The sequence below is a fragment of the Leucopleurus acutus genome (genome assembly GCF_964270905.1).
Source record: "Leucopleurus acutus genome assembly, chromosome: 10".
Taxonomy (NCBI): Eukaryota; Metazoa; Chordata; class Mammalia; order Artiodactyla; family Delphinidae; genus Leucopleurus; species Leucopleurus acutus.
Genome location: NC_139153.1, coordinates 2,474,669 through 2,495,494, shown reverse-complemented (window position 1 = coordinate 2,495,494; position 20,826 = coordinate 2,474,669).

Genomic DNA, 20,826 nt, shown 5'->3' with positions numbered 1-20,826 from the left:
GCAGTTATTCTTTCTACTCTTAGCCTACAAATGTAACCCTAAGATGTTGAGTAGAATCTGGATATTAGTAATGCATCATTGAAGGTAGAAGCAACTAAGAGGAGGCAGTAAAACAGGTGTGGCAGTGGAATACTATACAGCGGTGATTCAGAACTCAGCACAACTTCCTACCACAAGACAGATGAGTCTCCCAATCATAGACGCTGTACCACTCCCCTCTGTGAAGCGTTCAGAAATGGGTGAAATTAATTGACCATGCTTTTCCTGATTCCACAGCATTCCAGCATGAGTTAACTTTGGTTTTAAAAATAAAATATGGAACAACTGGAAAAATATTTAAGATAAGATTTTATTTAACTCATCAATTTCACTTCTGGGTATTTATCCTAATGAAATATTCAGTGATGTGTACAACTATTAGCTATATGCATATTCACTGAAGGATTGTTGTTACAGACTGAATGTTTATGTCCCCCCAAAATCTGTATTGAAACTCTAATCCTCAGTGTGATAGTATTGGGAGGTGGGACCTTTGGAAGGTAATTAGCTCATAAGGGTGGATACCTCATGAGGGGGATTAGTGCCCTTCTAAGAAGAGGTCAGAGAGTGAGCATGCTCCTTTTCTGCCATGTGAGGATACAATGAGGGGACAGCTGTCTGCAAACCAGGAAGCGGACCCTCACTAGATACCAGCTCTGCCAACACCTTGATCTTAGACTTCCCAGCCTCCAGAACTGTGAGAAATAAATGTCTGCTGTTTAAGCCAGCCAGATAATTTGTTATAGTAGCCCAGATAAGACTAAGATAATTGTTTATAATACCAAAAAAGAAACAACCTAAATGTCTTAAGGAATTGGTTTTATATGTATAATACATATATGTATTGATATAATAGCATACATATAAACATATGGCAGTATATACATATGCCATTATATCAATATATCAATTCATATGCCAGAGATATATCACATATATAAGTAAATATAAATTACATGTAAATATAATTGTATTATATTGATATATATTTACTTAACAGATGTCAGTGTATCAATACAGTGGAATGCTATACAGCCATTTGAACTTTTGGAGAAGAATATTTAATCACTTAATAATAGTAACTAACATTTACTGGACTCCAATCAAGCATATATATTATCTCATTTAATCCTTACACTATAACTCACTGTGATAAAATACTTGTATTTATAGATGAGAATACTAACACATAGGGAGTGAAGTAACTTGCTCAAGAAAACCTAGTTAAAAAGTGACAAGCCCAGAAACATATCCACTAATTTCTGCTTAAGTAAAAAATCAGGTATGTAACAATATGTGCAGTATTATCCCATTTTTATTGCTGTAATTTTTTGTTTTAATTTTTTCAAAATATGTGTCTGTGCACATATGTAAGACATTAACAACATATACATACATACACAACACACACATAACCTCTACAAAATGCAGTGGTGGGATTATGAGAAATTATGCTTCTCCTCCTTTTGATTGACGTGTGTTGAGTGGGTCTGTCTATGAAATATGGTGCAGGGTCTTACCGATTACCAGCCCCTGGGGACTGCCCTATCTGAGGGTGAGTCAACATAACACAATACGCGGGGGTTGCTGTTTGCATGTTCCTAAGACCTACAGCAGGGCCAGAGGTGCACCTGTCATCCCTAGGACCAACGTGCCAGGGGTTGCTCATTTGCATGGAGCCTATCAGATCAGAGGGCCACACCCCACTCTGGAGTTCAGGATCCCTGAGCATGGTGGCATCTATACCCAGCACAGCAGGGTGGCATGCTGTCCTCCACACTCCAACTCTGGAAGTGGGGGGAGTCTCTGGCTGCAGGCTCTGGCCCTCCCTCCGGCGGGGGAGCCCTTGTCCTGGATCCAACCCACAGTGAGCAAAGGCCTAGACAGCTGCAAGGAGGGGCCACCCTAACATGATACCACCTAGAAGTTATGGTACCAGGTATGGCCTCTGACCCTACCTCACAGAAATCTGCCATGTGTGCTGTTGTTCAATAGGATGCTTGGGTAGATTAGATACTTGTATCAATATATTGGACAATTTTTGTTAGGTTGAATAATTTTACAATAAATACAAGTCATTTGAAAAGGCTGCCCAAGTTACCACATCACTCTATTAGAGCAAGTGGTGCGACTATAACTCAATTCACTAAATAGCTTTGACAACGTCTATTGTCTAAAGTTTCTTTAATGAAGCATTTTTTCATAAAAACATAATCTGGGGGGAGGGGCAACATAGGGATGGGGAAGTGGGAGGTACAAACTATTGGGTGTAAGATAGGCTCAAGGACGTATTGTACAACATCTTGTAATAACTATAAATACAAAGTAACCTTTAAAATTGTATTAAAAATTTTTTTAAATAAAAAAATTGCAAATATGTTTTAAACATTTTGGAAGCATTCATTCATTTAACAAATATTTGGGAGCTGGCCACAAGGAGAAGACACAAGATTCATAAGTTGTGCGTTTATGGTGTGCACATGGAATCCCATTTTCCTCTGCACCCCTGACAAGGAAGCCCCTAGATTCTCTGCGTCTGTGTCTCTGGGGTGCAGGTGCCCTGCCCTCCCTCTGGCTCTTCTCTGACTCACTCTTATGGCTGCTTGAGGCCAACGGGAGCACTCCCCTCCCTGGGCTAACTTGTAATATTCTGATACCCATGAAATCTTATATTTATTGGGTGCTCCGTGTGTGTCAAGCACTTTGCCTTCCTCAGCTCTTACCCCTCCCAACAGCACAGCGAGATGCTCTTCTCACTTTAATGCTGAAAGGCACTCATACACAGAGAGGTCGGGTATCACCCCAGGCAGACCGGCCCCAGAGCCTGCACCCAGTCTCAAGCCCTTAACTCGATGCCATGTCCACCCCCAAAGCATGTATACAGCCCACCCTGGCTGGCCTGGAAAGTTCTCAAGGGAGAAATCCATCTAGGCGTTCCCGAATAGCCCCAGACACTACAGTGGCCAAGACTTATTGTTTCAAAATCCAGTTTTTCTCTAGCGCTTTTGGTGAGAATGTAAATTGATACAGCCACTATGGAGAACAGTATGGAGGTTCCTTAAAAAACTAAAAATAGAACTACCATACGACCCAGCAATCTCACTACTGGGCATATACCCTGAGAAAACCATAATTCAAAAAGAGTCATGTACCAAAATGTTCACTGCAGCTCGATTTACAATAGCCAGGACATGGAAGCAACCTAAGTGTCCATCATCGGATGAGTGGATAAAGAAGATGTGGCACATATATACAATGGAATATTACTCAGCCATAAAAAGAAACAAAATTGAATTATCTGTAGTGAGGTGGATGGACCTAGAGTATGTCATACAGAGTGAAGTAAGTCAGAAAGAGAAAAACAGATACCGTATGCTAACACATATATATGGAATCTAAGAAAAAAAAAAGGTCATGAAGAACCTAGGGGTAAGATGGGAATAAAGACACAGACCTACTAGAAAATGGACTTGAAGATATGGGGAGGGGGAAGGGTAAGCTGTGACAAAGTGAGAGAGTGGCATGGACATATATACACTACCAAACGTAAAATAGATAGCTAGTGGGAAGCAGCCGCATAGCACAGGAGATCAGCTCGGTGCTTTGTGACCACCTAGAGGGATGGGATAGGGAGGGTGGGAGGGAGGGAGATGCAAGAGGGAAGAGATATGGGAACATATGTATATGTATAACTGATTCACTTTGTTATGAAGCAGAAACTAACACACCATTGTAAAGCAATTATACTCCAATAAAGATGTTAAAAAAAAAAAATCCAGGTTTTCTCTGCAATCCAGACCCTTCCTTTTCTTTCAGCCCAGCTGCCTCTGCTAGGCCCTCACTGTCACCAGCCTGCACACAACCACCACTCACTCAAGTGGAGTCATATTTAAGCCCCTCCACCGGCTCCATACTGACCCGGGGACAGAGTCCAGCCTGTTGTGTGGCAAGCAAGGTTCTCAGTGACCCAGCGCCAGCCAGCCTTCCCAGCTCCATCGCCCACCTCCATCCTGCCACCAAGCTGATCTCACCACGCTGGACCCCTCCTGAGGCTCCACCTGCAAAGGCACTTCCTGCCCTCCTCCAGAGAGACCCACGGGGCCAGAGGAGCCGGGCGTAGTCAGAGGGACTGCTGTAAAGGACAAACTAAAATACAGTGTGTAAATGGTAAGACCATCCCGAGAGAATGAGGGAAGACTGCTCGGAGGAGGAGATATTTCCCCTGTGTCTTGAAGAATGAGAAGGTATTCACTGGGCTGAGAAAAGCAGGGAGGGAATCCCGTAGTTAATGGCTGTGAAAGGGCCTTTGTAAAGTGTAACGAGATCTGTGCTCTACAAACATTACTTTATTCACGGACACAGCCCGAGGACCAGGCTTTGGAGTCAGTTCAGAGCTGGGATCCAGTCCTGGCTCTACCCACTCAGCTCCGAGCTTGTTTACGCAGCTGTAAAGAGGAGGTGGGAGCAGGGAGAGGGGAGAGACGGGACCCCTAAATGAGGTATGGGGATGCCTAGAGCAGGTAACATCGTTTCTGGTTTTTTTCTACCACAAACCAGACAGCAGAGGGTTCTAGGCACATATGGGGCTGCTGTGTCATCCCTTGACCCTCTAGGTCTATTATTAGCCCCGTTTTACACTCAAATATGAAATCATTAATGATGCTGTGCCAGTATTTCTCTAGATTACTGATATATTTTATAAAAGACATAATGGGTAATGCCTGGCAGTCCAGTGATTAGGACTCTGCACTTCCCCTGCCGAGGGCCTGGGTTCAATCCCTGATTGTGGAACTAGGATCCTGCAAGCCGCATGGCGCAACCCCCCCCCCAAAAAAACCAAAAAAAACCACATAATACATTCAAAACCTAGGGCGTTATTCTTGGGAATTTGTTGAAAGTAATTAAATTAATTACTAGAAAAAGGCATGTGCACAAAGATGTTTCACTAAAAAGTGAAAAATCGAGTATCCAAGAGAAGAATAATTTCCATTAACTTATGGGCTATCTCTGGATGCAATATTGTGCGGCCATTAACAATTATAATTTTGAAGACTGTAATGCATGAGAAATGCTTACGTCTTAAGTGAAGAAACAGAACACGAAAGTACATAGACATTATGCTTATCAGGGAACCCAGAAGCTAACAATTATAATTTTGAGGACTGTAATGTATGAGAAATGCTTACGTCTTAAGTGAAGAAACAGAACACGAAAGTACATAGACGTTATGCTTATCAGGGAACCCAGAAGCTATAAAAGCAAAGATTCTCATATTTGACTACTTGAAATTTTAAGTTTTATGACAAAAAAACACTTAAAAAGTTAGAAGACAAAGGAGAGATCAGGGAAAAAATGATAATATCTACAACAAAGGTTAACATCTTTAGTAAACAAAGAATTGCTAGAAATCAAAATCCAATAGAAAAATAGGTAAATGATCTGTACAGACAATTCATAAAAGAGGAAATCCAAGAAGCACAAGCTCGGCAGTCGGCGAAATGCAAACTCAGGCAATAATGAGATACTCATTTTCATTTGTGGAATTGGCAAAAACTGAAAAGAATGAGAACACCCAGTGCTTGCAAAGATTCAGGGAAAAAGACATTCCTGTTCATTGCTGGTAGGAATGTGGCCAGCTATGACCTCTTTGGAAAGTAACGGTTCTCTCAAAATTACACTCGGCAGCATAAAGGAAGAAACTTCCTAGATGAGCCACGAGGTGGATGAATGTCCAGGTTGTAGAGCCAAGTGAAAGAGCCAAACCCGGGCAGCTACACACTGAGTGATCCCAGGTACATGAAGTCCCAGGAAATGGGAAACTGCATGGGCAGTGGGGGAAAGGCTCTCCTGCGAAGGTGCAAGGACCTTGCGGGGTACAAAGTTGTGTATCTGGGTTGTGTTGGTGGTGATACTGGTGAATACGCTTGTCAAAACTCACTGACTCATACACTGAAACGCGGAGCATTTTGGGTTTCCCTGGTGGCGCAGTGGTTGAGAGTCCGCCTGCTGATACAGGGAACACGGGTTCGTGCCCCAGTTCGAGAGGATCCCGCATGCTGCGGAGTGGCTGGGCTCGTGCGCCATGGCCGTTGAGCCTGCGCGTCCGGAGCCTGTGCTCCGCAACGGGAGAGGCCACGGCAGTGAGAGGCTCGCGTACCGGGAAAAAAAAAAAAGGGGGGGAGCATTTTATTGCATGAACATGGTATCTGCAAAAAGTTGATTAAAAAATTTAAAAATACAAATAAATATGTTTTCTGACCTTGCAAATCCCATTTTGGAGAATCAGGCTCGCAGATATAAAAGTACCAGTATATCTTTTTTTTTTTGAAGTCTTTATTGAATTTATTAAAATATTGCTGCTGTTTTGATTTTTTGGCCGCAAGGCATGTGGGATCTTAGCTCCCCAACCAGGGATTGAACCGGCACCCCCTGCACTGGGAGGTGACATCTTAACCACTGGACCGCCAGGGAAGTCCCAATGTACCAGTATAGAAGAATATATGTAGATGGATGTTTTATTGCAGTACTGTTTTTAGAGGCAAAAAAACTGGAACTGATAGGAATGTTTATCATCAGGAAAATATAATATATTACAATAGATCCTTAATGTAAAATATTATAAACCCACTTCAAAGAATAAGTTAAATTAGTATCTATCGGCCTTGAGGAATATGCATGCTATGGTTAAAAAAAAAAAGCGAGGTGTCAAGAAATGTGCATAGTATTCCATTTTTGTAAAAAATAGTGTATATTTTTTGATATATCGTTTATATCTGAAAGATAGAGGAAAAAATATGGATTGAGCACTTCAGGCTGTTAATATTTATTTATTACTTCAGGGGATGGAATTAGAGTAGGGTGTGGGGTAGACATAATTTTTCTTTCACAAAATTTTGAATGATTTCAATTGTAAAAAATAAGCATGAATTACCTTTGTAATTCTTTCAAGTCTTAAAGAAAATTTCAGAAAAAAATGATAACGAGTATAAGGAATCATTAAATGTTTTATAATATAAAATAGGATAAAAATATTAAATTGAGTTCATGCTTTAATTACAACTGGAAAAATGAAATATGCATGTGGATAAGGACTGGTAAGGAGAACTCAAAACAGGTTTTTAGAGTTTTGTAGAGTGTAGGAGTAGGTATTCTTTTTTTTTAAACCTGTGAATGCTTCCGGGCAATAACCAAAATTGTTCTATTATGTAAAATATGCAAAATATGGACGCAGTGAACAAAGTATAGATAGAAAATGCAAAACCTGAAGTGGTTCAGTAAAGATGGCAGGCTTATGAATAATTGTTTTCCATTTCCCCAAACTTTATGTAATATTACAGCATCTTAGGATAAAAAGTAACTCCTCCCCTCTGAGAAGCTAGGTACTCTTTTCTGGAATCAGTGACATTAGGAGAAAAGAAGAAACAAATGTTATCAGCTTTGTCAACCCAAACCCCTATATGGACAAGGACTAGAAAGAAGAAGGCTTGGATGGTTGAGGTTTCTAATTTCTATTTCCTTTACTGTTATACTGCAAAAAATACAAATCAAGAGTAGGGGGGAAGCCATTCGCAGCAACGTGGATGGACCTAGAGATGATCATACACTAAGTGAAGTAAGCAGACAGAGAAAGACAAATAGCATATGATATCACCTATTTGTGGAACCTAAAAAATAATAATACAAAGGAACTTATATACAAAACAGAAATAGACCCACAGACATAGAAAACAAATTTTTGCTACCAAAGGGGAAAGGCTGGGAGAGGGATAAATTAGGAGTTTGGGATTAACATATACACACTACTATATATACATTAGATAACCAACAAAGACCTTCTGTACAGCACAGTGAACTCTACTCAATATTTTGTAATAACCTACAACGGAGAAGCTGAGAAAATAGATATATATGTATGTATAACTGAATCACTTTGCTGTATACCTGTATAGCTGTATATCAACTATACTTCAATAAAAATTAATTAATTAAAAAAAAGAGTAGAGGGAAAAACTTTTAATTTGTGTTTTCCCAGTTGCCAGAGGCTCTATGTTCTTTTTCCAATTATAGAAAGTCTCTGTTTTAAATTCTAGCTGATCGGGTCGTCCCTGAAACACATTACCTCAAGCTGCTGACCTTTGGAAAGCAAATCAGAGACCATGTGGAGATGTGATCTGGCTCCAGCTTCAGTGAGGGTGATTCACCCCCGGTTCCAGCCCCGCCCTGGGCAGGGGGGTGCTGGGTCCGACACATGGAGGGGACACTGGAGCAGGTCTGAAGCTGATGTTCCAGGAAGGAGGCCCGGGACTTCCCTGGCAATCTCCGCCAAGCTCGCGGAGGATGTTTGTGCCATGTCTAAACACGGACTGCAGATTGAACATGACCCAAGCAGGTCACTTTCCCTGCAGTTTTAAAAACAAACTCAATCCAAGACTTGATATGGTTCAAATCAGCTGGATCAGGGGGCCTCTTGGGTTGAGAGAGGCTCCAGCCACTTCTAATTTGGTTTTAGAATATGAAGAAATATCAAATTGGTATTCAAAATCGTGATATATTTTAAATATTTAGATAATTAACACTTTCAACACATTTGCATTTGTAATAGTGCTATCCTAAAGATGACTACAGAATTACATACACATATATATGGATGGATACATATATTTCCTTTTTGGAATGTATAGATATATTTTAAAGTCAGGAAAAAGGATAAGTTTATTTTATTTTTTTGCTTTTTGTTTTTGGCTGTGCCATGCAGCTTGCTTTAAAGCAATAGCTCCAATCGTTTATTTGAAAAAGTACAGTAAATACACAGGGAAATTTTTACACATATTGTGCAATAGTCTCTCACTATATATCTGCTCATGGTATACCACAGGTGCACTGATTTGATAAAGGAAGACAAATTCAGGGTAATACGATAAAACAAAATACATTTTTTTTAATCCTTCTTTTCACGAAGGTCCTTGTATGGAGATGGAGCTCTTGGAGAATGCGCAACCTGGACACCTGCCCAGGGCAGGCCCTGCTAGGAGACAGCAAGAGCTGCAGGGGGTGGAGCCTGTGACTCGGCATCAAAGGACTCAGGTTGGAATTGCAGCGCTGCTCTTTCTTGTGTGACTCTGAGCCTATATCCTCCACAGCGAGATGGAGATAGTTGTAAAGCCTGCACAGGCTTGTGGGGAAGGTAAACTGAGATCATGCGCAGAATGGCTTAGCACAAGATTTAGCACAGAAGTTGCTCAAATGTTTACTTCCTTGGACCATCTCTCTCTAGCTGGACGTGAGGATTACGTGGGATGATATATGTGAAAACAAATGTTGGTTATAATTAGAAATGGGCAACAGGGACCCGGAATCCGTGTCAAGGCAGCATGTCTGTGTGTAAGACGGTGGTGGCAGGAGATTTTGCACGGCCTCTCCACTTCCAGCACAGGGATGCTGGCCCTCAAATGCTAGGATATCTTTTTAGCTTCCTTCTGAGCTCCTCTGACCTTCTGGCAGTTCCCAGATCTAGCGAGCTTCTTAGAATGCTTCTGGAAATGCAGAGGAGCACAGGAAAGGGGCAGGCCTATGGGCAAGGAACTACAGGTCGCAGCTCCTGACGCTCAAGCAATACTTCTGGGCTGCACCCAGAGGCTCAGCAAGGCCTGGCCTGCGCCCTCTGACCTTCCCTCCCTTCTTTTATACTCCAGCCACCCTGGTCTTTCTTCTGTCAAGAAGAAACACGTCAAGCTGAGTCTTAGTTAAGGTGTATTCCTGCTCCTTCCTTTGCCCTTGGTTCCCTCCTCCTAGAACATTCTGACCCAGATCTCCACAAGCCTGGCTCCCCCTCATCATCTAAGTCTCAGCTAAGCTACCTGCTGCAAGGAAGGCCTCTCCTGACCCCCATAGCTAAAGCATCCACCCCTCAACCCCTGCTCACTGTCTGTCCTATCGTGCTATTTTATTTTCTTTACAGCACTTGTCATCATCTGAAATTGTCTTATCTGTGTATAGGTTATTTGATACCCCACAGAAGCAAGAGCTCACCTAATGTGTCCAAACTGAATCCCCAGCATCTGCACATTCAAGAAATACTTGTTAAATGAATGAACGAGTGAAATCCTTCATGGCATCTTCATAGCCGAATGGATAGCTTCCTCCTGGGTGATCCATGGCAGTTTATTTACTCCTGTATGCAGTACTCTTCCTGGTTGTGGTGGTTCAGTACATCAGTGGTCTCCAATGAACATCAGCCCCTTTGTGGTCCCTCAAGTGTAAATTCCGGGATTGGCCATGTGACTTGCTTTGGCCAATGGTACGGTAGCAAGTGTGCTGGGCACAGAGCCTTGGTAAGTACTTGAATGCTGGGGTCTGTCCTCTTGGAACACTGTCTCTTAAGGTCTTGAGTTACTCTGTAAAGAGGTCCAGCTACCATGATGAAGAGAAGAGACCACACAGAGGGACAAGTGAGCCCAGCCAGCCCCCTTTTCCAGCCATTCCAGCTGAAGCCCTAGAAATGTGAGAGAAGACGCTCTCTTCACTCACCTTCCACCACAGGAGATACCAGGTAGGGCGGAAGAACCACCCAGCTGAGCCCAGCCCAGAGGGCAGAGCCAGGAGAAATATGAAATCACTTTAAAAATAAGTTTGACTTGCTTACTTCAGCAGTAAGTGGCTGAAACACCAGTTTACCTTCCATTATGAACGGTCATGTGTGAGTCTATGACCCAGAGCCCAAGGCAAAGAGCTGCAACATAGTTCCCTTTGTCTTTCGCACTTTGCCCAGCATCCCACACAAATTAGAGTCAATAGTTCATTCAGAAGTTTATTGAACTTCTCTCCAAGCTAGTCTCTGTGCTACTTGTGTGTGTGATGGAGAGGGTGCCAGTCATTTTCTCCGTGATCTTTAAGGTCATCCCAGAGGTGTCAGTAGGGCCGTTTCCCGGCTTGTCCTTGGTCACAGAGCTTGTGAAGGTGTCCCCTGGGTGGGGACAGTTGGACTGAGGAAGGACATGAGGCTCAGGCAGGAGGAAATTCCTGGCTGTGTTAACTGAGTATGGAATGTGCTGGAGGGGCACCTCGCTTGTCCACCTCTGCCAGCTCAGGGGGGTGCCACAGGGGAGGCTTCCTGGCCTGGAAGGTTTTTGCAGAAGCCCTCTGTGCCTTGTCTGCAGCCCTATCTCCGTTCCTCCACCCCTCTGGCTCCATCTCCCTCACAGACTTGTTTTTCTTTATCTGAGTCCCTAAATGTCCTCATCCCTGTAACGCAGAGGCGATATCTGCTTGCAGGGCAGTTCTCGGGCAGGGCCACACAGGGTGGGGTGGGGTTGGGTGGGTGACCATGGCTGGCACATTGTCAGGCACCTTAGAACAGGCCCTAAGTAAATGGTGTCTGAGTCATTTCCTGGGGAACCCCCGCCTTGCTCACGGCTGAGTCCAGCCAATGGGAGATACCAGTGGGGGCTGGGCAGGCAGGAGGAGGGAGAAACCAGGGTTCTTCTCCCCTTCTCCCTGGCAGGGGGTGGGGTGGGAGCTGACCCTCCTCTGTCGTGCTGGCACCTGCCGACAGCTCTCCCTCTGTGCCCCAGTGCCCAGCAGGCAGCCCCACACCTGAGTCAGCCTCTGGGCTCAGGCAACACCACCCCTTGTCCTGGGGCAGCAGAGGTCTCCCCGTTGCTGCTGCTGGTTTCTGGGTTCCCTGCCTCCTGCATGGCTTCCCAGCTCTTCAATCACCTGGGAGACCAGGTATTGGTAACTCCTTGTATTAAATTCTGTCAGTTCGAAATACCTACAGTGGTTTCAGTTTTCCTGGCTGGACCCTGGCTGGTACACATGGTAAGTGTTCAGATCAAGTATGCAGTAAAGGGATAACTCAGCAGGCTTGGGTAGCCCAAACCCCGCACATTCCATGGAAAGCACTGCCCTTGACTGGCTCCTGGGAGCTAACCTATAGACTGTTGGAATATCCCACCTGGTAAGAGTGCCTTTGTGCACCTGGAGTCTGGGGCCACGCCAGACAGCTAATGCTAACAATGCGATTTATGGTGAATGCTTATTTTTATTTGCCTGGGACCTTGGGCCACACTGTTTTAGTTCGACGTGGTTGGGGGGTTGGTAGTGGAGACCGAATACCTGTGGTCAGTCATGGGGTTGCTCCCTGCCTACAAGACTGGCCCTCCAAAAAATCCCCGAACTCTGAGGCTCAGATGAGCTTCCCTGGTTGGCCACATTTTGTGCACATTGTCACACATGGTCGCTGGGAAACCTAAGTGCTGTCTGCAGGTCTCCTCTGGGTGAGGACAGCCAGACGCTCTCACTTGGTCACACCTGGACCCTGCTCTGTACATTTTTTCCTTTGCTGATTTTACAAATTTATTTATTTATTCCTGGCTGCATTGGGTCTTCGTCGCTGCGCGCGGGCTTTCTCTACTTGCGGCGAGTGGGGGTTACTTTTCATTGCGGTGCACAGGCTTCTTGCTGCAGTGGCTTCTCTTGCTGCAGAGCGTGGGCTCTAGGCGTGCTCCATACGTCAACAGGCATCTACTGAACTCTTCGACTAAGTGACCACTCGCTAGCCAGGGAGTGGCCAGAGTGGGTTCGTGTGGGTGAGGCCACTCTAGCTGCAGAGTGAGGGAGGACCAGGAGTGAAACAGGGCGACTGCAGAAGCCCAGAGAGACAGGCTGGCGTGTGGACCGGGGGGGCTCAATAGTTGCGGTGCACAGGCTTAGTTGCTCCGCCGCACATGGGATCTTCCTGGACCAGGGCTCGAACCCGTGTCCCCTGCATTGACAGGCGGATTCTTAACCACTACGGCGCCACTTCCAAAGTCCCTCCTTTGCTGATTTTAATCTCTATTCTTCTGCTATAATGAACTGTAACCACGAGTTTAACATTTTTTCTGAGTTGTATGAGTCCTCCTAGCAAATCACTGAAGCTGAGGGTGGTCCTGGAGACCCCCAACATGCTAATTAAACAGGAAACTTTGCTCTTCCCAGAGACAAAATGTCTAGGGTCCCCAGAACTTAAGTAACTTAACTGAACTGGATGCAGGTTCCACTAGACTCCAAAGGCCTGGACCCCGTCACCACACACCATGTACTGCCTCTGGCAAGGACGGAGCAGGGGGTGAGGAATGTGGAAGCAGGAAGGCCACCTGACTGAGGAGCTGAAATAGGGACGGCTGAGGCCCCTCCTGACTCCAACGACTCATAAATCCACACGCCAGTAGGCATCTGTTGAACTCTTCGACTAAGTGACAATTTGCTAGCCAGGGAGTGACTGGAGAAGGTTCGTGTAGGTGAGGCCACTGGAGCTGCAAAGTGAGGGAGGACCAGGAGGGAACCAGGGCGGAGGCGACTGCAGAAGCCCAGAGAGACAGGCTGGCGCGTGGACCAGGGGTGGCAGTGGGGAGAGAGAGGCAGGGTGGATTCTAGCCACCATGGGAAATGGCTGTTGGGCCTCTCCACTGGGAATCCCCCCACTTCCCCAAACCGGTGGCGTCCCGGCTTCAGCACTGCGGTAGGTGATACAGGATAATTAGAGTGAGAAACACAGCATCCTCTGGTCCCTTCCTTCCCCTTGCTTCACCCACACGCCAGCAAATCATATCACGTCTACTTCTGAAATCGATCTGCAAGGGCCTTCTTTTCTCTCTCTCCACCTCCACCACCAAAGTCCAGACTGGTGTCCCCTTTGCCTCTGCACCACCTGCTCCGTCCCGGGATGCCTGCCTGGCTACTTCCTTCTCATCCCTCTGGCTTCGTGCAAAATGTGGCTCCACAGAGAAGCTCTCCCTGCCCGCCCAGGGAGAGGAGGCCACGCTGTCCTCTCCTACAGCCTCCTCTTTTGTTCTCACTTCTTTTCTCGCTTTCTCCGACAATCACAGCTAGGACTTGTTGAGCATATACTGTGTGCCAGACACTGCTCGAAGCATATTACTTCAAGTTAGTTCACTTGGTCCTCATTTACCCAATTCCATTTTAAATTAACTTTACAACTAAGGAAACAAGTTTAAAACTACTGCCTCAACAAGCCTGCGGGCACGAGGAGGGCAGGGAGCCTGCCTGTCCAGGTTATTGCTGATCCAGAAGCTGGGAACACAGCCTGGTCCATAAGCAGGAACTCTGGATGTATTTGCTGGAGAGACAGAGAAGCATGCGGATGGACTGGATGTGGAGACGGGGGAAGGAAGGTGTTGAGGATGGATCTCGGTCTCTGGGTGAGGCAACTGGGTGGTACCGTTGACAGAGGTGCGGAGGTCTGCCGGGTGAGCCGCTGTGCAAACCCTGTGCAAAGCCCTCTCTGAACGTGGGCTGGACCTGATTACTTGATTCTACCAAGTAGGACATGACAAAAGTGATGTGATGTCACATCTGTAGTTAGATTACAAAAAATTCTGACTTCCATCTCACTAGTAGACTCGCTCTATTGCCCTCCTGGTTTGCACACTCTAAGGAAGTGAGCCGACATGTGGAGAGGACCGCATGGCAAGGGGCCGAGGGCAGCGTCTGGCCCAAGCCATTGAACGACAGAGGCCGTCGGGCCAGTGGCACACAAGGAACTGAATCCTGCCAGTGGCACACAAGGAACTGAATCCTGCCAATAGTCACGCAATTTTGGAAGACCTTTCCCCAGCCTTCAGATGAGACCCCAGCCCCTGTGCAGCCTCGTGAGAGAGCCTGAAGCAGAGGACCCGGCTGAGCTGGGCCCAGATTCCTAGCCGCACAAACTGTGAGATAAGAAATGGATGGTTTTTTATTTTTTATTGTGGTGAAAAGCACGTAGCATAAAATTTACCATCTTAGCCATTTGAAGTGTCCTGTTCTGTACTGTTAACTACATGCATGTTGCCCCAGGGCTGAACTTCCTGGGGGTTGCCAAGTCACGGGCCCTTTACAAGCTGCACCAGGGTCACCCTCCAGGGGAATGCCAGTACCAGGTCCCTGCACATGAAATGTGTCCCCGCCTTAGTCACACAGTGTGACTTGTGTACACGCCACGATACCGTGCGTGTGTCTTTTAGCTGTTCACGCAAAGGCAGACTTGCTCTGGGGCCTTTCCGACTACAAAATCCGCAGAACCACGTACAACCCAAGGCTGGTGGGCCCCGTGGGGTGGGTGTAGGGCTCCGAGGGCTCATCACAGGCACTCCCTGTTGGTTTATCGAGCTGTCACTATTCTGTCACTGTCCTCCAGTCTGCTGGCGGGTGGAGATGTGCTCAACCCTTTCTATTTACTGTCACCAGCTCCTGGTGAGTCACTAATAAACGATCCGGCCCTGCCACCCCTCCTGGAGGGTGAGAGCCTGCAGAGGACTGCTTCTCCTCCTACTTTGCAGCGACAGGAAAACTGTCTCTGGGGAACCTTGAAGCTTTGTGGCAGGCCTGTCAGGCTTACAGCCACACAGCCAGAGAAGAGCAGGATGGGTGTTAATTTTGTTGCTTGGGAACCGAGAAGCCACAAGAAGCTGAGCTGCCTGACACTCCCAGGCCGGGGCTCTTTCATCACACAAAAAGAACACCATGCATTTGCGTGCGGACACTGATCTGACTGCAGATGTTATGTTTTTCTCCTCAGTCAACCAGCAGTGATCAACATGAAGGAATGTCTCATTGCAGAAAACGAATAAACGTGGGATCGCTCAGAGCAGGGCTGGAGTCTGGGCTCTGTCATTCATTCATCCCACTGCTATTTACTGACCACTTATTATGTGCCAGATGTCAGGAATATGCCAGACAAGGAGCTGCCTTAGCAGCTGAAGGTGGAGAGATGACAGTAAACAAATGTGATGGTTAACTTTATGTGTCAACTTGACTGGGCCACGGGGCACCCAGATATCTGGTCAAACATTACCCTGGGTGTTTCTGTGAGGGTGTTTTTGGAAGAGATTATGTTTAAACCACTAGACTGAGTAAAGCCAACTGCCCTCCCCGACGTGGGTGGCCCTCACCCAAACAGCTGAGGGCCTGAGTAAAACAAACAAAAAAACTGAATGAGAGGGAACTAAACCTGCCTAACGGCCTTTCAAACAAGATATCAGCTTTTTTCCTGCCTTTGGACTCAAATTGAAACATCAGCTCTTCCTGAGTCTGAAGGCTGCCAGTCCTCAGACAGAAACCACTACTCAGCTCTCCTACTCTTCAGCCCTTTGGACTCGGACCACAACTTAATCATTGGCTCTCCTGGGGTGAGTCTGCTGACTCACCCTGCAGGTCTCGGGACCTGCCCACTCCCATAACTGCATGAGCCAATTCCTTACAGCAAATCTCAACCTCTCTGTCTCTCTGCCTCTATATATACACACACACAAACATACACATCCCATTATTTCTGTCTTTTTGGAGAATCTTGACTAATACGACAGGCCAACAAATGATCAATTCGGACAGTGATAAACTGCCATGAAGAAAGTAAAACAAGACCGTGGAAAAGAGAAAGGGTGGTACTTTAGCCACAGAAGTCAGGAACGCCTCTCTGAGCAGGTGGCCTTTCAGCTGACCACAGCAGGAGAGCAACAGGCACATAAAAGCTGTAGGGGACTGGCTGGGCAGAGGCCTTGCCCACAGGGCAGGGTCACAGAGAGCTGGAGGAACAGGAAGAATCCCAGAGAGGCTGGAGGGGACTATGGCAGGAGAGGGAGGCAGGATGCAGGGTGTTAGGGCCTCACAGGCCACGGGGAGGAGTCTAGATTTTATTCCCAGTGTGAGGGGAATCCTCTGGAAGCTTTTCTACTTTTTTGGGGGGGAGGACCGCACCTCACAGCATGCAGGATCTTAGTTCCCTGACCAGGGATTGAACCCATGCCCCCCGCAGTGGAAGCACGGAGTCTTAACCATCGGACCACCAGGGAAGTCCTGAAAGCTTTTAAGAAGTTGTTAACCCTCTGGCTGCTTTGTGTCCCTAGCTTGCTGTGTCATCTTGAGCAAATGAATGTACCTCTCTGAGCTTCAGTTTCCTGGTGGTGTTGTGACGATCAAATGAGATAACGTAAGAGAATGAGTTAGCGTCCCATGTGGCGCAAAGAAGCGGCTGTGGAAATGTCAGTTTCTTTTGCTGGTTGTTCAACAGGGGCACTGATTGGTAAATGCTGACACTAGAACTAGCTGGGGAAGTAAAAGTGACATGAACTTTCTGGAAACAGGGGCAAAATGTATACCAGAGATGTTTATCACAATGTCGTGGAGAAACTGGAAACAGCTAAATGCCTGAGAGGAAGACGCTTTGGTGCATTAAAGCTAGAGGCATGGGGACTTCCCTAGTGGTCCAGTGGTAAAGAATCCACCTTGCAATGCAGGAGACACAGGGTTGATCCCTGGTCAGGGAACTAAGATCCCACGTGCCGCAGGGCAACTAAGCCCGTGCGCCACAACTACTGAGCTCGGGTGCCTCAACGAGAGAGCCTGCGTGCCACAAACTACAGAGCCCACGCGTTCTGGAACCCCTGCACCACAACTACAGAGCCCACGCACCCTGAAGCCTGCACGCCACAACTAGAGAGGAGAAAACCTGCACGTCACAACTAGAGAGAAGCCCACGCACCACAACTAAGACCCGATGCAGCCAAAAATAAATAAAATTTAAAAATAATAAATACATCTTAAAAAAAAAAAACTTGTAGTCAGACAGACTTGGGTTCAAACTTTGGCTCTTCCGCTGCCTCCCCCGGTCAACTTTTGTCAAATCATCAAATTCTGTCAGCTTCAGTGAACTTGGAAAATGGAGACTGTGAGAATTAAATTAGAGAGCTTGTGCAGCCCATAAACACAGTACCTGGCACCTGTCAGAGACACTGGGGGAAATGCAAGTACCAAGGTTACCTTTATTTTTTTAATTTATTTATTTTTTATTTTATTTATTTTTGGCTGTGTTGGGTCTTCGTTGCTGTGCGCGGGCTTTCTCTAGTTGCGGTGAGGGGGGGCTACTCCTCGTTGCAGTGTGTGGGCTTCTCATTGCAGCGGCTTCTCTTGCTGTGGAGCACGGGCTCAAGGCGCACAGGCTTCAGTAGTTGTGGCATGCGGGCTCAGTAGTTGTGGCTCGCGGGCTCAGTAGCTGTGGCGCATGGGCTTAGTTGTTCCACAGCACGTGGGATCTTCCCGGACCAGGGCTCGAACCCGTGTCCCCTGCATTGGCAGGTGGATTCTTAACCACTGCGCCACCAGAAAAGCCTGATTTAATTCAATTCTAATTAAAATCCCATGGTTTGTCTATGGAACAAGCAGAGGCAAGACATGCTCTGAGAATAAGATGGAAGGACTCGCCTTCCTAGATACTAACATCAATGCTTATCCTGACTATGATGATTAACGCAGTACGGAATTGACACAGGGATAGACAGACTGACAATGATACAGAATAGGAAGCCCAGAAACAGACCCACAGAGATGGCCCTTGATAGATAACATACAAACAGCATATAAATGGAAGTCTGATTGGGGGCAAAAATGGCATTGCAAATCAGTGTGGAAAGAAAGGATTATTCAATAAAATGTGTTAGGCAATTGATTATCCAAATGGAAAAAAAATGAAATTGACGCCTTACCTCACACCACACACACAAAAAAAATTATGATGAAGTCAGAACTTAAATGTGAAAGGCAAATTTAAAATCTTTGGAAGATAACATAAAACTGTGCTGTTCGATACAGCTCAATATAAAAAAACCAAACAACTCAATCAAAATATGGGCAGAAGACCTAAATAGACATTTCTACAAAGAAGATACCCAGATGGCCAACAGGCACATGAAAAGATGTTCAACATTGCTAATCGTTAGAGAAATGCAAATCAAAACCACAGTGAGGTATCACCTCACACCAGTCAGAATGGCCATCATCAAAAAGTTTACAAATAATAAATGCTGCAGAGGATGTGGAGAAAAAGGAAGTCTCCTACAGTGTGGGTGGGAATGTAAATTGGTGCAGCCACTGTAGAGAACAGTATGCAGGTTCCTTTAAAAAAAAAAAAACTAAAAATAGAACTACCATATGATCTAGCAATACCCCTCCTGAGGGGTATATCAGGAAAAGACGAAAACTCTAATTCAAAAAGATACTTGTGGGTCTTCCCTGGTGGCGCAATGGTTAAGAATCCGCCTGACAATGCAGGGGACACGGGTTCAAGCCCTGGTCCAGGAAGATCCCACATGCAGAGCAACTAAGCCCGTTCACCACAACTAGTGAGCCTGCGCTCTACAGCCCGAGAGCCACAACTACTGAGCCCACACATCGCGACTACTGAAGCCCACACGCCTACAGCCCGTGCTCCGCAGCAAGAGAAGCCACTGCAATGAGAAGCCCACTAGAATGGCTATAATCAAAAAGTCAATAAATGTTACTGAGGATGTGGAGAAATTGGAAACTTTAATACACTGCTAGTGGGAAAATAAAGTGGGGCAGATGCTTTGGAAACCAGGCAGTTTTGCAAAAAGTTAAACAGAGTTATCATATGACCAGCATTTCTACTCTTATATGCTCCAGAGAAATGAAAACATGTGTCACACAGAAGCTTGTACACAAGTATTCACAGCAGCATTATTCACAAGAGTCAAAAAGTGGAAACAGCCCAAGTGTTCATTAACTGATGAATGTTAAATAAACAAAATATGTGTGTGTGTATATATATATATTCATAAATGCAATATAATTCAGCAATAAAAGAGAATGAAATACTGATTGATGCTGTGACATGAACCTTGAAAACACTATGCTAAGTGAAAGAAGCAGACACACAAAAGGCCACATTGTATGACTCTATTTACATGAAATACCCAGAACAGGCAAATCCACAGAGACAGAAAGTAGATCAATGGCTGGGGCGGGGAGTGAGGGATGGTGAATGACTAGTAATGGAGACAGATTTCTTTGGGGTAATGAGAATGTTCTGGAAGTAGTGGTGATGCACGCTCAACTGTTTGAATATACTAAGAACCACTGAAGTGTACACTTATAAAAGGGTGAATTTTAAGATATGTGGATTATATCTCAATTTTTCAAAACGAGTAATGTTAACAAAAAAATACCACAAGCAGGTTATTAATATTGGTACAACCTACTAATCTTATTCAGATTCCCTAATTTCTCCTGTACTTTCAGTATCCTGTGTTTCTACAAAGGACTCAGCAATTATCATGAAGAATGTATATTAAAGGGACTTCCCTGGTGGTCCAGTGGATAAGACTCCACACTCCCAGGGCAGGGGACCCCGGTTCCAAAATAAATAAATAATAACTACAATTTTTTTTAAAAAAGGAATGAAGTACTGATACATGCTGTAATATGGATGAACCTTGCAAATATTTTTTAAAAAAAGAATGTATATTACAGTTTAAAAATAATAAAAACCCTACAGTTACGTATTAGCTTATACAGAAAGCTGGACTTACAACCCACAATTCTCATTATAAAAATGAGGTATTATAAAAATTGCCCTTGGTATATAGTTCTATAGAATTAATATCATAATATAAAAGGATATTTATCTCAACACACTTTATCTGTACTTCACGGTCTTAACACAACAACGAAAATCTCTGGGGTTCTTTTCTGGCTTTTAACCATGAGGCATACTTATTTCACCTTAATTATGAACACTTTTACACCCTGCTTTTCCCCTTTAACGTCTCATTTTGTTTAAGAAGTTTGGACACTGCCTCCCAAGTCCTCAGAAATATCCCTTTAGAAGGATGTGGAATGTTTCATCCGATGGATGCACCACAATCCCCTTAATCATCCCTTTACTGCTGGGCATTTAGGGTGTTTCCAATTATCTTGCTCCAAACTGCTGCAGTGAGCAACTTGATTTTCTTC